This window comes from Onychostoma macrolepis, chromosome 07 (genome assembly GCF_012432095.1).
Source record: "Onychostoma macrolepis isolate SWU-2019 chromosome 07, ASM1243209v1, whole genome shotgun sequence".
Lineage (NCBI taxonomy): Eukaryota > Metazoa > Chordata > Actinopteri > Cypriniformes > Cyprinidae > Onychostoma > Onychostoma macrolepis.
This window is the reverse complement of record NC_081161.1, coordinates 24,084,955-24,098,452: the sequence shown is the minus strand read 5'-3', so window position 1 is coordinate 24,098,452 and position 13,498 is coordinate 24,084,955. Positions and strand designations below refer to the sequence as shown.

The 13,498-nt window shown below is 36.5% G+C and overlaps 1 protein-coding gene across 2 annotated transcripts in view; it reads left to right on the top strand.

The window, feature by feature from the left end:
* The first annotated feature begins 581 nt into the window (after positions 1-581).
* shha (sonic hedgehog signaling molecule a) overlaps positions 582-13,498 on the top strand; it is a 53,533-nt gene continuing 40,616 nt past the window's right edge. Inside the window, exon 1 of one of the 2 annotated variants that reach the window (XM_058780472.1) lies at positions 582-706. The gene's annotated coding sequence lies outside the window, so the exon portion shown is untranslated. Of the gene's footprint in view, positions 707-1,224; positions 1,314-13,498 lie in introns of those variants that run through there. The other variant, XM_058780473.1, reaches the window with a different exon arrangement.

Below are 13,498 nucleotides of genomic sequence, written 5' to 3'. Positions count from 1 at the left end.
CGTCGTGGTAATCTCCAAAATGGAAGACGGTAAGTCGGGGAGAAAAGTTGTTTAGTAAATCGTGTTATTTTTGTTTTCTTTGCGCACGAAAAGTATTCTCGTAGCTTTGCAAAATTGAAGTTAATGAATGTCTTACGGGTTTGGAACAACGTAAGGGTGAGTAATTAATGACAGAATTTTCATTTTGGGTTGAACTATCCCTTTAATGGTTCAGTGAATGATACTATTAGAAGCCTTCTTTCAAAGAATAAATGTTTGGTAGAGATAAAACAAACAAAACAAATGCTATTGAATTGCTACATGATCAGACAGTTTCAGTAATAGATCAGTCAATGGGCCTATAAAAGTTTTACTGTCAAACCTGCATAAATGCAACCGAATAACTGGCCTTAACTAGACAATTTATAAATCAACATTAGGCCTACTAAACAAGAAATAAAAATGTTATAAGATATTTAATTCATTATTCATTAGTCAAATCAATAAACGGACAGCAGATTTTACTTGAATGGAGACCACAAAACTGACAAAAATCGCTGTGGTCACGACTCGATTGAAACCTTCAGGATGCCACACAGCTCCTATCTCTGTCTCTGTAACTTACGAAACCACACACAAACCATGCAATGCAAAACAGAGGGATGACCTGAGGGGTCATACGGTTCAGCAGCAGGTGGAAGTCAAAATGAGCGAGTGTCAGTTCGCGGTAAGAACATTCAGTCATTAACCGAACTGTGTGTGTGAATTGAAATGTGTGTTAAGAGCGGCCTCACTGTGGGCTGCGTGTTTGATTCTCTATCGACCTACTAGACATATAATGACTAGAATGTTGCGCTGTATCCCTGCGTCCCAATGTGCATACTATCCACCATTTCTGCCCTAAACAGTATTGAAAATTACCGTATTAATATCACATAGAATTTAGGATGGTAGTGTGCACATTGGGACGCAGACTATGTTTTTGATTCAGTAAAATGAACCGGTTCAAGAGTCATTCGTTCGGGAATCGCACTAACGTTACACCGTTCGCGCTCAAGATTCATTACAGAATATTATGTGCCATTCAGGTCAACGTTAGTTCGGACATAACGTTTTAAGCACACGAATGACGAGCGAAGTATTTACAAATGGAAAGTAGTAATTTTAATGATACAGGAGTTGCCGATTCGTAATCCATAATCTATATAGTGAGATAAGTGAGCCAAGCAGTTTTATAGCCAATAGTGTAAAGTTAAATAACTTCGCTTTAACGCAAAATGGCCTCTATTGCAAAACTCCTCTCATGCCGTTTTACATCAAAAGGAGTGGATGAGGTAAGGATGAAACCTAAAAGCTAGACTAAGACACATCAAGCTTTGCGTGCCCTTTAATGCTTAATTATACCTGTTAGGGTGATGAGAGACTTATCCCACAAGCCTCGTGATTAATAAACAAGCCATCAAGGACCCAACAAGTTCCTGCTCATCACCTTGACACATACATTCAGTAAGCGGCTACATATCAAAGCCCATGCTGTACATCTCGCATAGTCACACACACACACACACACACACACACACACACACACACACACTCATAAAACCGTTAAACTGGCCCACACCAGACCAGCTTTGTCTACTCTCTGACCTGTTTATTTCTTTCTCACTCCGTATCCCTTTGTCTCTTTTTTGCACACCTGTATGAGTGACAGACGATGAGAATGCGGCGACGCTTGTAGCTTGGATGGGGTGAGTGACAGCCTCAGTCATGCTTTCATCTTTCAGCATTTCACTTCAGCTTTGTAGCAGGCCAGCCAGGGTAAGGGTTGCGTTTGGCCCGTTTAGTAAATAGACACACCTCACTGGGAAAAAAGATGGCTCAGGATGGAGTTACTAACTTCTGGAGCTGAAAAACATACAAGAGTGACCTCAGGCCGAGGTCATGTAAAGACTCCTCTTTTGATAGTCTTACATGTGCAAAGAAATCCTATATAGGATTTTCCATATACATAGACGTCCTGTATACGAAGATCAAACACTATTCTTAACTGCCACAGTAATCTGTGATAAGCAGCAAGTTTATACAAGTTTAATTCGGGAACTAAACGTGAAGCTACTGTCTGATGTTAAGTAAAAGCGTGTAAATTTTAGAGATGTCTTAAACCAAATATGGTTCTTAGTTTTCCTGAGTATATAATAACATTATTCGGCTTTAAAGACTTAAACTACTTTGTTTAATGTTTTTGGTTTTCTAATGCACATGGATTATCGATCAGTTCAAGCCAGGCGAATGATTTTTCTGGCAAACATTAGACATATGCTGTGGCTGCAGTAAACATACATTATCTAAGTGTTTGTGTGCTGTCATTTAAGCTGTCATCGTAATAAATTATTATTATCATCATCATTATCATTCCTGATAAAGAGGAATAAACCACAGTAGTTTATTCAAGTATTGCGTTGGGCTGGATATTTTTAGCTGTGAGGCTCTGTGATTATTAGTATTTAATTATGCTCAGATAACATAGGTTTTTTTGTGTAAGTTTAATGTGTTAATGAGAAAATGTTTTTGTTGCATCCAATACCAATTTACTCTGCAGAGCTATGAACTGTGAAATAGCTATTTTGGGAAAGTATAGAAAAGTCTTACCCCTGAGGGATGAAGAAAACTTTTCTCATTTACTTTTTACTACTTTGAGAAATAATTGGATAGAACTTCCTACATAGGCTGACTTACTAACACTGGTATTTCATTGGTCGCCTCTGTCTAGACAACCTCACACCACTTCTTCAGCTATATAATCAGTCTGGAGGTCTTGGAAGCTGAAATTGGTTCTGTCCATCAGCTTGCGCATTGCAGAAATTGACCTGCCTCTAGCCTTCATGTTTCATCTCAAACTATAGCCTGCAACAAGAAAGGGCAAAATGTCTCTCCGCTTGGCACAGTACTGTTCTATTAAGTCTCTTGCACTCAATATGAAAGTGAAAAAGGTCTTATGGACCCCACACTAGTTGTAAATTGAACATAGGAAGCCTTTTACTTTTGCTATGAAATGATTTTAGTTTACTAATAACTTGTTGACAGAAGAAGGAAATACTATTTTCCTTTAAGGTGAAACTGAATGAACACTTCAGTCACAAGTTTTATATGTGATGCATGGGGTCTCATAATAAAACGGATAGTTGCAGTTTATGCTTCAGATTAGTTGATACAGCTTTCCAGCTGTGCTAAAATCCACAATATATTACAGTTTTTCTCAATCGCTTTGGCTAGTTATCAAATGAGAGTTTTTTTTCTCAAAACAACAAGTTCAGAGGTCTGAACAATTAGTTTCTTGTTCACATCAGATTTGAATTTCTTATTGATTTAAGCCAATTTTGTGAATTTTGGCACGTGTGCAAATGAGTAAGTGCAAAAATTTGTCTAAAATTTGCACAATAACTAAATGCACATGGCTTGTTGATCAAAACTGATGAGTTGATTCTCAGTGAAATTGTCAAAGTCTTCGCAACTTCTAAATGTTCTTTCATCCTGTGAGCCATCACATGCAAAATTATCCATTCAATTATCAAAATCTATCAGATTAGCGTGTAAATTCCATAAATATTAGACGTGGAATGGTTGTAATGTCTGCTAAGTTTGCAAACGGCTTGCCATTATGGTTGCAAAGGGGTGGAACATTTCCTGTAAATTTCTTAAAAGTTTCCAGAATTTTTGGAAAATTTTGTGAATTTTTTGGACACTTTTTGATTTATTTATTTTTTTTAATTTTCAGAAATGTTTTGGAAAGTTTCCAGAAATTCACTGGAAAATTTCTACTCCTACTTGCCATCGTAAAGAAATGGGGATCACAATCTTGCCAATCAATCAAGTTTGGAAGCATATACAGGTGCTGGTCATATAATTGGAATATCATCAAAAAGTTGATTTATTTCACTAATTCCATTCAAAACGTGAAACTTGTATATTATATTCATTCATTACACACAGACTGATATATTTCACATGTTTATTTCTTTTAATTTTGATGATTATAACTGACAACTAAGGAAAATCCCAAATTCAGTATCTCAGAAAATTAGAATATTGTGAAAAGGTTCAATATTGAAGACACCTGGTGCCACACTCTAATCAGCTAATTAACTCAAAACACCTGCAAAGGCCTTTAAATGGTCTCTCAGTCTAGTTCTGTAGGCTACACAATCATGGGGAAGACTGCTGACTTGACAGTTGTCCAAAAGACGACCATTGACATGTTGCACAAGGAGGGCAAGACATAAAAGGTCATTGCAAAAGAGGCTGGCTGTTCACAGAGCTCTGTGTCCAAGCACATTAATAGAGAGGTGAAGGGAAGGAAAAGATGTGGTAGAAAAAAGTGTACAAGCAATAGGGATAACCGCACCCTGGAGAGGATTGTGAAACAAAACCCATTCAAAAATGTGGGGGAGATTCACAAAGAGTGGACTGCAGCTGGAGTCAGTGATTCAAGAACCACTACGCACAGACGTATGCAAGACATGGGTTTCAGCTGTCGCATTCCTTGTGTCAAGCCACTCTTGAACAACAGACAGCGTCAGAAGCGTCTCGCCTGGGCTAAAGACAAAAAGGACTGGACTGCTGCTGAGTGGTCCAAAGTTATGTTCTCTGATGAAAGTAAATTTTGCATTTCCTTTGGAAATCAGGGTCCCAGAGTCTGGAGGAAGAGAGGAGGCACACAATCCACGTTGCTTGAGGTCCAGTGTAAAGTTTCCACAGTCAGTGATGGTTTGGGGTGCCATGTCATCTGCTGGTGTTGGTCCACTGTGTTTTCTGAGGTCCAAGGTCAACGCAGCTGTATACCAGGAAGTTTTAGAGCACTTCATGCTTCCTGCTGCTGACCAACTTTATGGAGATGCAGATTTCATTTTCCAACAGGACTTGGCACCTGCACACAGTGCCAAAGCAACCAGTATCTGGTTTAAGGACCATGGTATCCCTGCTCTTAATTGGCCAGCAAACTCACCTGACCTTAACCCCATAGAAAATCTATGGGGTATTGTGAAGAGGAAGATGCGACATGCCAGACCCAACAATACAGAAGAGCTGAAGGCCACTATCAGAGCAACCTGGGCTCTCATAACACCTGAGCAGTGCCACAGACTGATCGACTCCATGCCACGCCGCATTGCTGCAGTTATTCAGGCAAAAGGAGCCCCAACTAAGTATTAAGTGCTGTACATGCTCATACTTTTCATGTTCATACTTTTCAGTTGGCCAAGATTTCTAAAAATCCTTTCTTTGTATTGGTCTTAAGTAATATTCTAATTTTCTGAGATACTGAATTTGGGATTTTCCTTAGTTGTCAGTTATAATCATCAAACTTAAAAGAAATAAACATTTGAAATATATCAGTCTGTGTGTAATGAATGAATATGATATACAAGTTTCACTTTTTGAATGGAATTAGTGAAATAAATAAACTTTTTGATGATATTCTAATTATATGACCAGCACCTGTATATAGAGTTTGTCCAGCACAATCGCTACCATTTTTTAGCGAGGATGAACGACACAACCAGTGTAGTGCTGTATAAGCACATTTACATTTGTACAGTACATTTGTGTTACATGTAAACTGTGAACATTCACAGTTGCTTGTTGTGGAAGAGCAATAGAAAGATATGTAAGAATGTGTGGTGGTGAAACAAAAGTGTTTAAAAATGAATAAGCAATGGTGAGATTTCAGTTTACATGTAACACATTTATTTTAGCACAAAAATAAATAAAATAAGTGTACTGTATAAATAAAATGTTCATTTCCTTTTTGTGTACTACAGTGTTGACTTTTCCGAATACATTATCACTTATAAGTATGAATCTAAAATGCTCAGTCTGATACACAGAAAAAAACTAACATTCTTGTATAGTATAGAAAAAAAAAAGTCAACAAAAAAGTAGAAAAATGCGTATACAGTAACAAATATGAAATGAAATTGCATATACAGTTTTTCTCAGTGGCTTTGGTGCATTTCTCAGATCAGAAATGAAATTCTCAAAACTACTTGTTCAACCTCCACCTCATCTAGTCACTTGTGCACATAATAAAAGCAGTTTCTTTTGAACAAATTGCAATTGCTTTGGTAAATTCATGCAACTGATTATGTACATTTGTCTGCGGTTTCCTACATTTTCAGTTGCTAATATCATGTTGCTCAAAATGTATTATACAGTTCTCTGTGCTATAGTCTTACCCCTCAAAACATCTAGTTATTAGTTCATACAAGTCATTAAATGCAAAATGGTTGATCTAGCTGTCATAAACTGTTAAGCAAGCATATTTTCTACACATTTCTATTAGACTTTTTGTAAATTTGCCATGAATTGTGCAAGTGAATCTTGACTTTCACTAATGAAGAGAATATAGATCAACCAATTATAAACCAGTTCTCTGAAATAGCTCAAAGGTGCATCTCATGAATCTTCAATTGGAAAGCATATAGACAGAGGACAACACAAGAGTTACAAATTCCGATGATGGATGAACATCCAGAAAACGATCAGGGTCAACAGCCGAGAGGAAGAAGAGGAGTAAAGCTGCATGGTGGAAGGGTACAGAGGCAAAACAGAGGAAGAGGCCAAGGACATAGGCGCATATCAGATAAAATAAGGGCCACTGTTGTGGACTATGTCATCAATCATGGCCTTACAATGGCTGAAAGGTGCAGCTATATTGGGAGATCAACCATATCCTCAATTATTCAAAATTTTGAAACAGTCTCTTTCAATCTATATCCCACATACAGTAATGTGTAAATTTGTACTTTTGAAATGGATATATGGCATACATAAGAAGCGTTTCTGCATTTCAATACAGAAACTGTCATCCAAAGACTATGTTTCCATAGTTTACAGCAGGTAATACTAACAGAGTACACTGTTATATTGGCAACATGACTAAGCATTTTGACTGTCTTGTTTGTGAACAATGACACAAGGACTTTTCATTCAGATGGCACTGATATGTTCATTGACATAAATACTTATTTTTGAGAGATGAACTAAAGATTTTGAGTAAGTTACAGGCTTTTGCAGGAAATCCATTGCGGGGTGCTGTTTGTATGAATTGTTTTGAGAAATGCATATACTTCTTTGCAAATATTAAGGATGATTCGAGAAATGCACCAAAGCGACTGAGAAAAACTGTAACAAAATGAAATTTGCATATAACACAAAAAGAAATAAAATGAAATTTGCATATAACACACATGTGACCGTGGACCACAAAACCAGTCATAAGGGTCAGTTTTGTGAAATAGAGATACGCTTTCCATTGATGTATGTTTTTTTTAGGATAGGACAAGATTTGGCTGAGATACAACTATTTGAAAATCTGGAATCTGAGGGTGCAAAAAAAAATCTAAATTTTGAGAAAATCGCCCTTAAAGTTGTCCAAATAAAGTTCTTAGCATTGCATAATATAAATAAAAAATTAAGTTTCGATATATTTATTCACGGAACACGATCTTTACTTACTGTCCTAATGATTTTTGGCATAAAATAAAAATCTATCATTTTGACCCATACAATGTACTGTTGGCTATTGCTACAAATATACCCGTGCTACTTCGGACTGGTTTTGTGATCCAGGGTCACATATTTCCATGGTGAAAAAAAACATCTAAACATTTTGACCAGTGTGGCTCACACAATGACAAAAGCGCATTTTATTTTGGTGGCATTGGCCATGTCACTGACAAAACAACTAGGTTTTGAAGCTTTTGCAGACATGCAATAGGGTTCTGATGTTTCAGCTAATGATAATTGCACTTACAGTTTAGAGATTAAGACTGTTTCGAAAAATGTGCCAAAGCAATTGGCTAAGCAAATGTGCCAAGAAAAACTGTAACAGCTACGATGTGAAACACCTGTTCACTACATCACTGCGCAACATCCACATTTTTGTTGCACAGCATTGTTCCGTTATCTTGTGGCAAAAGGATATGAATGAATTTTAGTTAATAATTTTGTGTATTAAAAATTGTATATATTAATTATTGTATTAAATATTATTATATTTTGTAATGTAACTGTTTTTAAATGTAATGTCAATTGTTGCCATTCAGCCATGACTATATTCACTACATATTCACTACATACATCATGTAGTTTAAATATTTACGTCATTGTGTTATGTTGCATTCCTCAGTTCGATTAAAGACTGCTGCTCTGTTACTTGAGTGAAAAGAAGCTCACTAAACTTTTGTCTATTTGACCTTTCTTGACACCCCTCTCTCTCTCTGCTCTCTGAGAGACAGCTGTTCCTGTCTTGGAGTGTTTGGACACTGCTAATGAGGGGATGCTTTGTGGTGTCCTTCTGTCCAGAATGGTCTCTTTAGTTGTCTCTCTGTCTAGCGGTAGGTCTAGACCTTTCTTTGACCAGCTTCTCATCAGAAGCAGAATCCCCATTAAGGACAGACCGTTGTCAGTTGAATGAGAATAGAGCGTAGTATGTGTGTGTGTTTGAGTGTGTGCATCAGGGAAACAGCAAAGTCTTTTCCACTGTGCTCTTACTCAGGAAATAAAGCACATCATTGTAATTGCAAAGGATTCCAGCTTTGAGCATCTGTGGCCACTCTAAGCCCATCTCTGCAGATGCATGTCCTGTGCAGATTATGTCAGCTTGCTGTCCACAGGACTCTCGCTCTATTCAGTGAGAACCGGAGGAGCTGTCAATGCGACAGAACTATTGTGTCCTGCCCTACTCAGGGAGGAGGGAAACTCAGCAAACACTATAGCAATTACAATGTATATACCATTGTTAAAGTTTACTCAAGTGATTATGGAGAGAGGGAATTTTTAATGTAAAAAATGCAAACTGGATTCAAAGAATGTCAGGTAAAGAGGCATTTATGTAGGGCATGCTGAAATATTTCACATTTCTTGTAAATTGTGGCTAATTCACATCCTGTTTATTTACAGTTTAAATTTGTATTAGTTTGATTAGTTATTTAATAAGGCTTATAAAAATGTATATTAGTCATGGAAAATATTTTTGAAAAATAATATTATTGTATTTTATTATTTTATTTTATGTGAACTTGTAGTGTGTATGATTGAAATAATTGGTAAAATAAAGAATTTAAACTATACTAAATCTTATATGGATTAGACTAAATGGTTTAATTCCTAAAAGATGTCAGTTTATTTTCATTACATTTTGAGCTTGCTAATTCACATCCTGTTTATTTACAGTTTGAAATTATTTTTTTTTTAAATGAGTTTTATTTATTAGTTATTTAATAAGGCTTATAAAAATGTATATTAGTCGTAGAAAATATTTTTGAAAAATAACATTATTGTATTTTATTATTTTATTTTGTATGAACATGTAGTGTGTATGATTGAATTAATTGGTAAGATAAAGAATTTAAACTATACTAAATCTTATATGGATTAGACTAAATAGTTTAATTCCTAAAAGATGTCAGTATATTTTCATTACTTTTTGAGCTTTTTAGATATTATCCAGCCTTAACGGGTTGAAAACTTGACTCAAAAGTTTCACTAGTCAAATTACATGATCTCTTAGTAAAATTATAATGCTTCTGCACAACCTGCAGTACACTCTCAAATCATATGTACAGATGCCATAAAGCTCTTCTCAACCAATCTAGCGCTGGCTTTTTAAGAGAAATGATCCTACTAGGTAGATTGTACAGGTCAATGCAAGTACAAGCTGTTGTCTTAACCTATTCAACTGTTTTGACTATCAGCCAAACACAGACATTTAAGGAGGCCACATTCAATTCTGGACAAACTGCCCAGTGCATGCACCGAAATTGAAGAGATCGTTTTAGATTAATTTGCCTGTCCTCATGCATTAGAGAGTCTACATAATGAGTCATTAGTCCAAATTGTTTTGCCATAGCATTTGTCACTGAAGATCAAAGCAATATTGCATGAGTGGTGTACAAACGTCTGAGACAAACTCACAGCAATGCTTTGACAGGCCTCGCAACTTGCAGCATGTCATTATAAGAGAGATGCTGATAGACTAGTGATGAAATTAAAGACAGAAAGAGAGGAGGGTGGCTTGTTGGTAGCTAGAAAAGTGTGGTTAGAAAAGAAAAGATCATACCTTATCATTGATTTTACTAATGATGAATGCCCCCAGTGCAACAATAGTAATTTTGCCATAAAACTGTCAGCAGTTCATCAATCTCTGGAGGCCTTTCCTCCCTCAGAGGAAGATTTATTAAATGCTTACAGTCATGAGCCTGGACTTGCCTGGTCTGTCTGTATAGCGTACAACAGAGCTAGCCTTTGAGATGTTCACACTGTTACGCAGTGAACGTCGCTTTCTTTCTCTGTATTATTCTTCATCCCTCTGTATGTCTTTACATGTTCCAGAAGTCCATTTGGTTTTCCATGAAGAACAAATTCTTCGCAAGAGGATATCCTCTAGTTCAGTGGTTTACAATTCCAACCCTTCTGATTGTTTTTGTCTTTTATCTCTTTTGAGCTTGTGTATTTTGTCTGTGTTCTTGAGGCAGTCGTGTGCAGCCAAGACATGCACTTTAAATGCCTGAGGACTGAGGCCTGTCTGCCAACAATAGGAATTTCCCTGGTTTACACAGGATAGATTAAGCTCGTCCCTTTTTTTCCTTTCCCAAGAGCACATTATGGTTCTACTTAAACCGTTTTGTGCGTGTAATTCTACGCTGCACAGGTATGAATACCAGAGTTCATGGTATTGGGTACTTAGTCGGATATGTTCAAGTTCTCGTTTTGTTTGAGGATAAAATGCAGCCTCTACTGTCTGAACATTAAAACATGAACCTCAAATTAACATGAGCAGAATTATGTTCAGCTGACAGGTTTGGAGTTGCTGTGACCTTTCCATTTTTTTTTCCCCAAACAAACAAAATATGGTTGAAAACTTGGCATCCGGTCTCAACAGATGTAATACAGTAATATAATGTTATACTTCTCAACAACACCATGTTGTGAGATTGCCAGCCATATTCATGACTCATCAGTAAACCTGTATGTTTATGACTTTCAAAATCTCTGTTACATATTAGACATAAATGCATTTGTCATGTGGCTTATGTTTTGAACACCTGGGTATCTGTATACAAAGTGATTGGCAGAAACTCAAAGGTGAGTTAATTAAATTAAAGATTTAATTAACAGCTTGGAGATGAACCTGTAAGCTGCAGGCGGTGTGAGCGATCAGCGTCTGCAGATAGTTTAGAGATAAACGGACGCATCATGTTTAGATGTTAATCGAGGGGAAGCTGAGGGTTCCACCCACATGACACCTCAATCATCCTAACCCTTTATTACACAGAGTAAACATCATAAAAAGCCACTTTAAAGATGATGAGAGAAATCCGAATTTTGCTTAATATTTATAATGATGCGATTAAATTATTGTTTTTGCTGTCAGAGCTTGCTCCTGCTGCTCTTCCATTGCTCCTTTGAAGTCAGTTTTAAGTTGTGTTTCATGTGGTCATGGAGTCTGCTCGTATTGCTTTCCAAACGGCACACAGTCTTACTTAAATACACACTGAGCACTGTAATTTTTTTACAAGTGAAGGTGCAATTTGCTGTAAATGCAGTATCAGTGTTTCAAACCCCATAGAGGGCCATTTCATTTAAACTCTTAATATTTAGGAGAGGGGAAAAATGAATGAGAAGTTAAAATGCACCTAAACAAGAGCTGCATCCTATAATTAAAAGTCGTAATCATATAGCGTTTGAAAGCGAATTGCTACACCTGTTGAGGTTGCTTCACATGCATAATCATTTTCAGACTTACAGACACTCATTTCTAGATCAATGCTAGATCAAATCTAGTCTTTCTTTGATATGCCTAACAGAATATATGGTAGCACTTTAGTATAGGGACCAATTCTCACTATTAACTAGTTGCTTATTAGCATGCCTGTTATTAACATATTGACTGTTTATTAGTACTTATAAAGCACACATTCTGCATGACCATGTGCTACGTCCCTAATCAATACCTAAACTTAACAACTACCTTACTAACTATATTTATTGAGGCAAAGGTTGGAGTTAATGGTTTGCTAATAGTGAGAATTGAACCTTTAAAATAAAGTGTGGCCAAATGTATGCATTAAATGAAAGAATCACTTGAGCTTTTTCACTGTCCTTAAATGCACAGTTCACTCAAAAATGAAAATCCTCGAGTCTTTATTTACTCTCATGTCTTACTTTCACTGGTGGGACACAAAAGAAGATATTTTGAAGAACACTGAGGTCCAAACAACATTGGACCTTCATTGTACGGACTAAAATTAAGCCATTTAAAAAAATTGCACAGAATACAAAGAAATGATTGCAGGTTCTGAATGACATGACGGTAATTAAGTCTTGACAGAATCATCATTTTCGGGTGAACTATCTCAGGCTAGCATCCTGTGTATTCTTATATTGTCAGATGCTTATTTAAATTCGCTGATTATGTCACAAGTTGCAAAATGTCGAGATTAGCATATTTTGCTGCTTTGAGAATAACATTCAAGAAGATGTATGGTGACTACGCTCTCTCTTTTTTTAGAGTTATGCAGCTTTAATTTATAAAAACACTCCTCAACCACATCCTGTCTTAATGCATCTTATCTTATCTTGATGTTCATTGTGACACTCTGAGTCATAATTCAATTCGAAAAAGTCTCAGAAAAACACTGGTACCATTTCATCAAATGATATGTGGTGTTTAAACTGTGTTTAACACAGTTTGGCCATAAAGCTGCTTCGGAGCTGCTCCATGATGTGAATATATGGCTATCAGGATGACACAGATGATACATAAATCACATTTCAAAGCTGGTTCTTTTCCATCAGTTCACAGGAGGCGAACAATGTGTGTCTTTCAGTATGAGGACACAGCTGGTCTGGTGCTGCATATTAAGTATTATAAACAAGCGTTGCATCTATTTTATTTGGGAGATTATCATCTTCTAGGCTTATTAGGAGGACATTTCCCATAATATTCTGAAGATGGGTTTACGCATGAATCCCCATGACTTTGCATTTTGTTATAGACTAGTTCTTGTATTGTGATACTATGCCATTGAGTAACTTTTGTCTCATATTACCCACATTGCTACAAAGATTGTCAGAGACTTTGTTGAACATCACCAGACAAGAATTCCCTTCCACCACAAACTGAAAAACATAAAGGTGTGATCATGAAGGTTGTACAATTTAGCTGGAAGTTTTGGATTATGTTACTTGTTTTCCTGCTAATAAATAATGATTCATGTGATGTTTTATTCAGTTCCTTATGAAAGTGGTGACTGGATAAAATATTGTTTATTGGACTACAAGAGTACTCAAACATGCACACATAAATATGTGCTGTTGACAATACCGAGTTCCTGGTATCTTTACAATTTTTGCCAATGACAAATAGAGCTGCCATGCCTTTATGAAGTTGTCTGTCACTCAAGAGAGAGGCAAAAAAATCATTTGTCCTCTGAGGACAATCCCCTTCACCTAAGTTGTT